The sequence below is a fragment of the Leopardus geoffroyi genome, chromosome D2 (genome assembly GCF_018350155.1).
Source record: "Leopardus geoffroyi isolate Oge1 chromosome D2, O.geoffroyi_Oge1_pat1.0, whole genome shotgun sequence".
Lineage (NCBI taxonomy): Eukaryota > Metazoa > Chordata > Mammalia > Carnivora > Felidae > Leopardus > Leopardus geoffroyi.
The window spans coordinates 71,460,118-71,472,751 of NC_059334.1; positions in this window are offsets into that span (position 1 = coordinate 71,460,118).

Consider the following 12,634-nt stretch of genomic DNA (forward strand, 5'->3'; position numbering starts at 1 on the left):
TGCCTTTTCAAATGGCAACTTCTGAAATAGCAGGGGACCTTGGTCAGGGTGGGATGAGAAGAGCAACGGCCGCGGGTTATTGAGCCCGTTCTTACTTCATGCCAGGTCCTCTCTCGGGCACTCAGCGGACACTGGCACACCTAGTTCTCAAGAGAGCACAGGAGCTGTTATCATCTCATCTTAAAGATGAGAAATTAAGGCTCAGAGAACTGGGTAAGCATTCAGATGAACCGGCCAAGAGGGGGGTGGGGCCTGGACCCAGAACCCAGACTACAGAAACTGTACTTAACCCCTGCCCTGCTCAGCTCAATTTCTGACTCCTCTATAATGAGCATCATGACCATTTTTCTCTTGCACCAAATGAAATGATATGGAGATGTTATAATTTGCTATTATTATTATTATTATTATTATTTACTATTATTATAGATTTGTTCCACCGCTTAACTTAACTGCTAAAAGTTTATTTAGAGGAGCACCTGGGTGGCTCAGTCGGTTAAGCATCTGACTCTTGATTTTTGGCTTGGGTCATGATCTCATGGTTTGTGAGTTCGAGCCCCGCATCAGTGCAGAGCCTGCGTGGGATTCCCTCTCTCTCCTCTCTCTCTGTCCCTACCCTGCATGCTCTCTTCCTCCAAATAAATAAACAAACCTAAAAATGTTTTAAATAAAAGTTTATTTAGAATATGACATGTACATGTACACGGGGGAAAGAGCCATACTTCTTTTTGTCTTAATATGAAGTTACTTAGGGGCGCCTGGGTGGCGCAGTTGGTTAAGCGTCCGACTTCAGCCAGGTCACGATCTCGCGGTCCGTGAGTTCGAGCCCCGCGTCGGGCTCTGGGCTGATGGCTCAGAGCCTGGAGCCTGTTTCCGATTCTGTGTCTCCCTCTCTCGCTGCCCCTCCCCCATTCATGCTATGTCTCTCTCTGTCCCCAAAATAAATAAACGTTGAAAAAAAAAATTAAAAAAAAAATATGAAGTTACTTAGAAAAATAGCCAAATGGGACTATATCAAACTCGATAAGCTTTGTGTGTCAAAAGATACAGACGAGAAAGTGAAAAAGCAGCCCGCAGAATGGGAGAAAAGACTTCCAAATCATGTACCTCATAAGGGGATAGCATCCAGAATACCTAAAGAATTCCTATATCTCAGCAATGAAATAACCAAATAACCTGATGTAAAAATGAACAAAGGACTTGCATAAGCTTGTGTCCAACGATGATCTACAAATGGTCAACAAGCATACGAATAGGAAAAGATGCCCAACACCACGAAATCATCAGAAGAATGTAAATCAAAAACCACGAGTTATCACCTCACACCCATGAGGATGGCTACTCGGAAAAAAAAGAAAAAAACAGAAAATGACAGGCGTCTGTGATGTTGTGGAGAAGTTGGAACACTTGCACCCTATTGATGGGGTTGTAAAATCAGGGTAGCCACTATGGAAAACTGCGGAGGTTCCTTAAAAAAAAAAAATCAAAAATAGAGCTACCCTATGATCCAGCAACCTTACTTCTGGGTATAGACCCAAAAGAGTTGAAAGCAGGGTCTCAAAGGGAGATCTGCACACCCATCTTCACAGCATTATCCACAACAGCCAAGAAATAGAAGCAACACAAATATATACTGACAGGAAGGGATCCGCAAAATGGGGTATATATACACACACAATGGAATATTACTCGGCCTTGAAAAAGGAAGGAAAATCTGACACCTGCTACCACATGGGTGAACCTTGCCTAGTGAAAGAAGCCAGACACAAAAGGACAGATACTGTAGGATTCCACTGGTACAAGGTACCCAGAGTCGTCAAATTCACAGGGACAGAAAGCAGGATGGGGGTGTTTGGAGCCAGAGGGAGAGCGGAACGGGGAGTCAGCGTTTAACAGGCACAGAGTTTCAGTTTTACAAGATGAAAAAGTTCTGGAGCTGGATGGTGGTGACAGTCACACAACGATGGGAATGTACTTCATGCCACTGACCTGTACACTGAAATAAGGCTAAAATGTATAATGTCAAATGTGACATATATTTTACCATAATTTTTTAAAATTTAAAAAAAAAAAGTTCTCTACATTTTTTTTCTTTTGAAGGAACTGGCCTGTTCAGAAAGCTTAACCACCACCGGAAATGTGTCCAAGAGAAGAGTAAAGCTTCCAAAGTTTCTAGAGCTCTATGGCTTTCTCAGAAGTCACACACAGAAGCCCAGACTCACGGCAGGTCTTCGCTGGCACTGAATTCCAAGTTGTGTTGGGTCTTTCATTGGAGAGAAGGAATAAGCAACTGCAAGAAAAGCGAAGACGACCAAAGGCCTGCTCCCCTGACCAGCTAGCTGGTGGCTCCAAAGACTCTTGACATTCAAGGACCGCAAAGATCAGCTCCCTTAATGCCCACAACAGCCCCGATATCTGTGGGCAGACCGAGGCACAGGTGCTTTGAAGCCAACTTGCCCAAAGTCACACATAAACGAGAAAGCAGAGCCAGGATCCAAACCCTTACAGTCTGACCCTAGAGGCCACATTCTTAACCACTGTGTTATTCTGCCTCAGAGGAGGTAAGGGACCAACCAAGCCAAAGGCACGAAAGCAAACAAGGGCGAAGAAAATGAGGACATGCCCACCTGTGCCAGGTGTAAATCTTAGCTCATCCAGCCATGGTGCCCATCTAGGAGGCAGTGGTGATCTCTGAACCCATTTTAATTTTTTTTTTTCAACGTTTATTTATTTTTTGGGACAGAGAGAGACAGAGCATGAACGGGGGAGGGGCAGAGAGAGAGGGAGACACAGAATCGGAAACAGGCTCCAGGCTCTGAGCCATCAGCCCAGAGCCCGACGCGGGGCTCGAACTCACGGACCGCGAGATCGTGACCTGGCTGAAGTCGGACGCTTAACCGACTGCGCCACCCAGGCACCCCTGAACCCATTTTAGACACAACAAAGCTGAGGTCCCAAGACCATTAAGTCAGCTCCCCTTAGGTCTCACAGCCAGTGGGCCCCATTTCTACTCGCCAATCCTGGCTTTTCCCGGTTGTTTGTCTTAGTTCGAAAATTATTGGAAGATAAAGGGATCGCTGCATTACGCTGTTTCTCAGAGGCACCACTGGCCCAGACTGCTAGAGCTGTTGCCTTAACTTGTAACTTTAAAATCCCGACCGGGGCGCCTGGGTGGCTCAGTCGGTTAAGCGGCCAACTTCGGCTCGGGTCATGATCTTGTGGTCTGTGAGTTCGAGCCCCGCGTCGGGCTCTGTGCTGATAGCTCAGAGCCTGGAGCCTGTTTCAGATTCTGTGTCTCCCTCTCTCTGCCCCTCCCCTGTTCATGCTCTGTCTCTCTCTGTGTCAAAAATAAATAAACATTAAAAAAAAATTTTTTTTTTAAATCCCGACCCTTCCCAGTTACAGAGGGCTAAGAGGTGCTGTGACCATTTCACCTCTTTCACAAAGACCAAGAGGCCGGTGAGCAACCGTGGCTGGAAGGGCTGTGCAGCCAAACACGGGGACGGACAGAAATGACCGAGGTCACAGGCATGGGCGGTGCCAGCCTGAGCCCTGTGTTTTTGAAACACAAGATTCCGTCTCGGGTGGAGGAAATGACGAAGCTGGAGGAAAATGTTGAAAATGGGAATCCACCAACGTGGAAGGCTTTACTCAAGGTTTTTTAGGCTAAACGCTGTAGGAAACAGTGGCAGATGGGGGCACCATATTGCAGGGCGCGATGTGGAACTTGGTCCAATGCGAGGAAAACTCACAGGCTCCCAAATCACGTAAAATGCAACTGGGGAAAACGTGAAATAATTTGTTGTGGTGGAGAGCAGTTAAACTTGTCACACACTAATGAGTTCAGGATACCCAAGGAACAGACCTCTAGCCAAATCCGGCAGCAGCCAGAGGCGAGAAGCAACAGGGGTTCTCCCAGGAGCAGAATTCAGGACTAACAAGGGGCTCAGGGACTTTTCCAAAAGGGGGTATCTTAGACGAGCCGGGGAGAGGGTCGCTCCGGTCAGCCACAACGGCGGGAGGAGCAAGCGGGATGATCTGATGCCTGGACAGAATCAGCCATCAAGTCTGGTCGGGCTCCCGCATTCATGGCATTCCTCTCTGCCTGCTCCCCCCCTCCAACCCCTCCACCTTCCTGAGCCAGACGCCCCCACCCCCCCCCCCCCCCGTCACCTCCCGCCTGCTCCCAGATGTAGCTTCCACCTGCCACGTGACCTCCCTGCTCAGAAACCTCCAGGAGCTCTCCCCTTCCTACAGATAAACCTCCACCCCCACAGCTTCTCCCCCACGGATCCCCCAGACCGACTTGCCATAGCTCCCAGCTCGTCTTGTGTCCAGGTCGCACTGTACGTGCCGTGAACCTCCCAGGACAGGGAGGATGCCTGAACATAATAGATTCGCGGTGAATGTTTGCTGCATCGGTACCATGCTTTTAGAGTCAGCAGGGTCGGGGTGGAATTCCAACTCCACCACTTAACGGCTTTGTGATCTCGGGTAGGCTCACCTCCCTGAGCCCCAATTTCAATTTTGGAAAATGGGGGCAAGGAGGTCTTCTTCGTGGGCTCATTCTGAGAATTAAATGAGACAAAGTAGGTCAAATGCTTAGCCAGTAATAACTTCTCAATAAATGCTTTAAAAAAAAAAAAAAAAAACAGGGGCGCCTGGGTGGCGCAGTCGGTTAAGCGTCCGACTTCAGCCAGGTCACGATCTCGCGGTCTGTGAGTTCGAGCCCCGCGTCAGGCTCTGGGCTGACGGCTCAGAGCCTGGAGCCTGTTTCCGATTCTGTGTCTCCCTCTCTCTCTGCACCCCACCCCACCCCACCCCCCATTCATGCTCTGTCTCTCTCTGTCCCAAAAATAAATAAACGTAAAAAAAAAAAAAAAAAAAAAATTCCTGCCCTGCTTATCTGAAAGCCACCTGTGTCACAGCGCCTGTCACCCTCGAGACTTAAGGACGGAGCCCCTAATAAAGAGACCAAATAAAGGATTCGTGTGGCACTGACTGAAAGGAGATGGTTTGTTCCAGTGCCCAGCTGTAGTTATTTCGTAAGAAAGACAGCGGAAAGAAAACAGGCTAGAGAAGGAATTTTTTAAAGGATTGGACGAAGAGGAAAGAAAAACAAGCCAAAGATAATTATTGATTCAGAAAGAGATGGAAACACAGCCTAAGTGTTTGGCCTTCCAGGGAGATCATAAAATCTGCTCAGTTCCCGTGCATTTCAGCTCCTCTAAGAGAAGTATTATCAAATCCAAGGGCAGTAAATTTCAAATAACTGAGGGCACATTTGCTTATGAGGTTGGGCTTGTTCTACGCGCTGGGAAGGAAGGAACATTCCTCTCGCTGTCACCTCTTCGGCCACCCACCTCTGCCAAGTCACAGGGGCCTGGCTTCTTCATCACATAGGACTTACCGGGATGGTAAGTCCAAGCCCTGGAAGAAATTAGACTAACAAGGGTCTGAGTGGCATCTGCGTTCCTAAGAAGGTCCTCCCACCCACACTCTAACACCGTCCACGGCCAGGTCACCGCCCCCCCCCCATACCATTCTCCCAAGCCCTAGTCCTCCAGGGTGGTAAGTAAGCATCATCCTCTCCCTCTTTATCCTTCAGTGTTAACAGTTTGTGAAGCTCTTTTTAAAATTGCAAGATGCAACCCACAAGTGTTGGCAAAACTCATTCAGTGGGTTGCAGTCGACTCTTCTTTAATGAGATAGAAAATAACACAGCACACTACACGTGGTAATGTTAAGTACCATTTTACGAAACTTTCGTTTTGGTTATTTATAGAGAGTAAGATGAATTTCTCACTGTGGGTCTCAGTCAAACATATTCAAAAAGCTGACTTGGAGGCCCGTGCAAGACTGGTTAAAACCTTCATGTTTGATTCCTTTTCATATCTACTACTGCACCTACCATAACACAAGGGAAGGTCCTTGAAATACTTGTGCATGCATGGATGATGAAGTCGGGGACGGGGGGTGGTGCGTAGCTAGAGACAGGAAGTGCTTGCAGAGTAAGAAAGCAGATGCAGTAAGCGGCCAAAAAAAAAAAAAAAATGAGAGTGTCTTTGGGTGAATTTCTCTTGCTTTTGGAGAAAGTTGACTCATCCCAAACCTCTAGGACCTGGCCCATGGGGTTCAACTGAGGTTTTAACTGGGAGGAATATCCGCCTAATAACTTCCCGCTTTCCAACGTGTTTTATATTGTGTGCACCCAATAGAAGTCTATTTCAGAACTGGTGCAGCAACGTGATGACCCAAAATCGGGAGTGGATCCAATTGCCAGTTCACCACGAGTGTCACGTGTTACTTAAGATTTTCAGTGACAGAGTTATTATAGCAAAAACTGGAAAACCTCTAAATGTTCATCAGCTGATGACAAGATTCACAAAGTGGTCTAGCCATACGATGGAACACTCCTCAGAAATAAAAAGGAGTGAATTACCCATACGTGAAACAACATGAATGAACCTTAAAACCGTGGTGCAGAGTGAAAGAAGCCAGACGCAAGAGACAACATGCTGTATGATTCCACTTATGTGAAATTTCTAGACCAAAGAGCAGATGAGAGGTTGTCTGGGCCTGCGGGTGGGAGAAGAGATTGACCGCAGAGGGGTCTGCGGTGGCTTCGGGTATATTGGGAGTGTTCTATAACTGGATTATCCTGATGGCTGCACGGTTGTATGAATTTACTAAAACTCGTTGAAACGTGCGCTTACGGCGGGTGGGCTTTCATGCCAAATGACACCTTGATGGAGCTGTTAGGAAAATCACGGGTGCTTTGAATGCCTCCGTAGCCGGACGGTACAGGAGAAAGTTCTCCTTATACTTCTCAACTGTGGCTTTATTATATTGGAAAAGGGTCTGAACGTCTCTTAAAGTCAGACTGTTACATAACCTGGCCACTGCCCCCTTTTCCGTGACTATGGACAGAACATCAGTGTCTATCTATCTGCCTGCTGGTCTGCTTCGTGGTCCTGAAAGACCACACACTACCAACTGGCATGCAGGGCCTTGCTGACCATTGCCCCGCTCACTCAGCAGCCCGGACGCCAGGGAGGAAAGATTTCCCTTGAAGCCCTTTCTATACTGTTGCCTACTGCTCTTCAGCAGACAGGAGGCAGGGTCCTTTCCATGCTGCCCAAATCAGCAGCAATTGTAAAAAAGAAAATAGCAGACTGGTATAATAAGTTTGTGGGCTTTCGCTCCCCCAAATAACTCATTGGGCATTGGAAGTGCAGAGCAGTTATGATATGTTCAACCTGGTAACCTGAAATCATACATCTATTCAAAGCTAATGATCAAGGTAGACAGAATTTTGAGAAGAACAATTGCGATTTTCCTTCATACTCGTTCGCATAATGAAGGAATGTGCCTTAGACATCTACACATTGTCCTGCTCCTCTTCCAAATAGTACCCTGAAACTGTGCTCAGTGAGTAACAAGTCCTGGATAAATACTTGTTGGTTTGATTGATTCCTTGCCCCGGTGACAATGGCCAGATTAGAATTGATGAGACAATTTCCATAAGGCTGGAAAGGAACACCATGTACCCCCGTGGTCCCGGTAATTTGACTGATGCTGATGGGTTTTATAATGATTCCTTTCAAACCTCCAACCTCCAGAACCTCTCAAATCCAAACCAGAAAACAGAGTTTTTAAAGCAGAACAATATTTTAGCTCTCATCAGCTCATGCCAAAACTGCAAACCAAATCCAAGTAGGTGAAAGTTATTATAACTCAGAATTCTATGAAAGTCAATTGCGGTTTTGCTAATGTGTAAAACAGACAAGTGTGACATTCAAATTTTTGTTTGTTAAAAAACAACAACAACAACAACAATGGCACTAGAGTTTCCATGTAGTTTGAAATTCTGATTCAAAAAAGCCCAAGTATACATGGCTAAGTCCTTGGCAAAATGCACAGGAGACAAACTGAAATGAACAATAAGGCACAACTGGGGATGACATTTGTGCTATTTTTTTTTTTTTTTTAACTTTTCCGAGTTTCCATTCCTGGCTTCCCCGTACACACATATTAGATAAAGGGAGAGTAACAAAGATGGCCCCCGTCCAGCCCACTCAGCGGCCTAACGTGAAAGTGATTCCTGGGCTTCTTCTACCAAGATCGTCAGTGAGGAAACACGCAGCAAAGGGCCCTCTGTCGCTAGCAGTGAAGACAGCCTGTTAGGGAGAACTTTCTCCATGAAAGACTTTAAGCCACAGAAGCATTCTCTCTGGAGATGAGGAATGTGGGCCAGAAAGAGGCAAGAGCCACCTACTCGCTACAGTTATTCCCCCCGAATTGATGAAAGTCAGGCTCAAAGTCCCTTATTCTCAAAATAAATGATGCAGAGAGAGAGCTGGTGATGGCATGTCTCACCACACACCTGTGGTTTGTTTCTATTGTCTTTCTTCGGTATTTACTAAAAGTTGGCTATGTGCCCAACGCATGTGTAACTCACTGAATTCTGAACGTATCTCCCTTTTGGCTGTGTCCAACTCTCAGTGCTTTGAGAGGTCCTTGAGGAGTAGAATTGAGCCTTTCTATCTTTGTGGCCTTGGCCTCCAGCCCAGGGTCTGGCAGAAAGTATGCATTCAATTAATGTTAGTTGAATGGATGGATGGGTGGGCCGGTAGATAGTGGGACGGTAGATAGGTGGGTGGAGAGACGGATGGGTGATAGATGGATAGATGGATGGATGAAGAGAATAGACCAATCAGTCAATAAGTTTCCCCACTTTTGAGATCCTACATATCAAGGTGTCCTGGTATACAACTCTTACATAAACACATGGCATTATCATTAAGTTCCAGACATCCATCTGTTTTGATGATACACATGGTAGGAACACGCAGGGGAAAAAAAGCCCCTAGCTTCACTGATGCCACATGTAGAAAGATCTTTGCCAAGTGTACTATTTATCACCTGAAAACTACGCTTCCTGATCTCTTATTCCATTTATAGATTCTGGCTCTGGAGTGTAAGATTCTATTTTTTGAATTAAAATGTGATAAGAGACATTTCAGTTCCCAGCGTCTCTTCTCCGTCTGTAGGTCAGAAGTTATTGGCTGGAGTCCCAGCATCTCCCTTGAGCTATTGCTTCTGCTGACCAAACCTCCTTAGCCTTTAAACCAAATGATATCATCATCATTATGGTGCATTGTTCTAACAGTTGACGTTCATCTACGTACGCACAGGTATCTTTGAATTTCCCCCTGCTTATCGAAATCGCAAACAGGTGAGCAAGTTTTAATCCGTATTGTGAGTGCCTCGAAGAGGGGTTCTGATGACGATACTAATGAAAACTGCACTGGCATTTGTTGAACTGACTACTGGTAACTACATGGTTGCTGCATATTAGATAATGTGATATATAATCACTGACAGAACAATGCCTCCTAGAGACACTGTACTCCTCTATCAGAAAAAAAAACAAACTATGACCATAAATTCTATTCATTAAGCACCCACCAAACTCCAGGTGGTCTCACACCAAACGCAGGGTTCTTACACACATTAGCTTCTTCATTTCCCATTAGAGTCGTAGGAAGCAAGGAATGTTATTTCCGTTCGACTGATGAAATGACTGAATCTCAGAGAAACGAAGAGCATTGCTCAAGGATCTAGGTGTGAGTGGTGAGGGAGGACTTAAACCTGGGTCGAGCCTGCGTGTTTTCTATTCTCCCACTTGGGTTAGACAGTTCTAAGAAAATCGTACTTCTCTTGCACATTTCTTTTACTTATGACACAGGATATTGTGGTATTGCTCATGTACTAAAAACCATGCTCAGAGTTCTTGTGGTTTTGAGTTGAAAAAAAAAAAAAAAACAAACAAGATCAGATGTGAAGATTTACTTCGACTTTAGTACAGTGTAACCTCAAAAGAAAAAAAAAAAAAAAAACCTTAATCTTTCAAGTTCCAATTTCCACAATGTGCATATTCACACAGCTTCTGAAATGACTAGGGAGAATGAGTCTAGTTGATTACCTCCAGAGCAGTAAGTCGTGTCCCCAGTTACAAGACTGGAGGGACGGTGAGATAGGACGTCACAGCCCTTGACAATCTTTGCTTATATTTGAGTGCCTTCAATGTGAATTCGGGGCACATTTACAGCACCTCTGTTTGGTTTTTCTTTTATGTAGTTTTTGACACAGTGGCAAATTGGAAGTGACTGCCAGCCGGCTGAAATCTACAGCTCATCGGAAAGGTCAAACAGCCTCCTTTGTTCAACATACGCCGTCCCTCCCCATTCCTTCGCAGCCTGTGCAGTGTGGCCCAGCGAGGAACATGTCTGCTCTTGTCCCCCGTGTGTTGCATTGACGCCGAGGTGCTGAGATGCCCCCGGGCTCATCGAAGGCCGGCCTGTCTCATGTTTCATCATTGGCCCAATAGGCACAGAGCTTGTGGTTTACCGTCTATCTCTGCGAGCACTCAAGGCCAAGGCAGACTGCCCAAGACTGAGAACAAAAGAACACCCAGTTGCCCAACACTTTAAGACACTCTAGCCAGCCTCCTCCTCCCCAGGTAGTGCGCATGTGTCTCCCCACCCAACACATGCAAACTCTTCCTCCCCCTTCTCTCTTCACATCTGTACCCTCTCAGCCCCACCTTTTCCATAGTCATTCAGAAATTTTAAACCTAAACTATAGCAAGTGATTTCTTCCTTGATGAATCGCCCCTTCTCCACTCCACCCTATAACCTGGCTCTGAGGTAATTTCCTAATTCTTTTGGACAAGACAGTTTACTCTTGGTGAGGATTAAAGGTTATTTTTAACCTGAACCACACACGAGGAAATGATGCAATAATTTCTTTGAGCTGGCTGAATGGTTCCTCTTTTTCTTCTTGGTCCGTGAATCAAGATGATTCTGAACTTGAAGTTGTTTCTGGCCTTTGTGAGTAATTTCATAATCGCAGAATAAAGTCCACCACTCCCAATTTAAAGGGCTTGCGAGCAGCGATGGTTTCCTAAATGACTGGCATTTTTGTCAGATGTAGACCCCGGGGTTAAAACTCAGAGTGATTTTATTTTTTAATTTTTTTTAATGTTTATTTATTTATTTATGAGAGATAGGTAGAGGGCGAGCAGGGGAGAGGCAGAGAGAGAGAGAGAGGGAGGGAGACAGGATCCCAAGCAGGTTCCGTGCCATCAGCACAGAGCCCCATGAGGGGCTTGAACCCACGAACCGTGAGATCATGACCTGAGCCGAAATCAAGAGTTAGATGCTTAACCAACCGAGCCACCCAGGCTCCCAAAACTCAGGGTGCTTTTAGGCCAGCATACACACGCGCCCTCCTGGTCCCTTTCACAAAGCCTGCTCCAATTTGAAAGAAAGGTGGTTAACTCTGCCACCTGGGGCTACTCTGATAGGCATCAAGTTGTCCGCCGTCCCTCCAATCTCTTGTCTAGACCTTCTAGATAGAAGGTAGACATTTCTCAATCTATCACTATTTTTCAACTGTTTGTGCATTTAAGGCCGTATGTTTATATCAGGGTTTCTCAACCTCAGGACTGTTGAAATGTGGGGTCAGGTCATTCTTTGTTGTGGAGCTGCTTATGCACCTGATAGGACTCTTAGCATCCCTGGGCTCCCTCTACCTGCCAGATGCTGGCGGCACCCTCTCCAAAGTCACGACAACCGAAAATATCTCCAGACATTGCCAAGTGTCCTTCAGGGAAGCAAAATTGGTTGAGAAACACTGGCCTTTCTGTTGGTTTCAATTACAAGTTCCTTTTGGACCGGAACTCACCGAATTTGTACAGACTTCACAACAGGAAGGTGTGGAGAGAAAGCTGTTGAATGATGATCACAACAGGAAGGTGTGGAGAGAAAGCTGTTGAATGATGAAAATGTATCGAGGATTTTTGGCTCCCGTTGAAAGAGGACCGACAATTTCAACAGATGATCAAGTAAACAGTGGATAATTTGTCCTATTCAGCCTTCTGTTCTAATCAATAGGATTAAAACGGCAACACTTAGCTCTCTTTTTATGAACCATCGGGAGGAATTAAAAATCTTTAAGAAAAAGCTCATCCCCTCATAATTAAACTGCTCCCACAAAATAAGGTAGGAGGCAGGTAGAGTGAAACCACGCACAGCAGTGTGAGTGAGCGAATGGCAAGCCTCAGAAAAATGAGTCTGTGCCTGGATAAACATTCCTTTGCAATTACTGTTCTGCGAGGCAGGGACTGAGGGCGGCACCCCATCCCCTCGTGAGAGCTGGCCCTCATAAACTACATCCAGTATCTTTCATGGCTGAAAAGCAAAAGATAGATATGAACTCATATGTCATTATGACTGCTGTGTTTTTCACCCATTCAAGTGGCATTAAACTGCTGGGTTTGGAAAAGACAAGTTTCTAAACGGTCCCTTTCTAGCCCTCTCTCGGGGCAAAAGAACAAAACCTTTGATCAGTTAACCTGATGGATGACATGGGGTTATTTTTATTCTATTCACAAGAGACAAGGCATGCAGGTCCCCCTTGTTCTTACATGCATTGGTTAATAATTCAATGAAACAAATATTTATGGGAATCATGGGCAAAGCAGTTTGATAGCCACCAGTTACTACAGTGGAAATGAAGATCTGCCCTCTGAGTTTACACTCTGTTTCTCTAACAATTGGTTGTATAT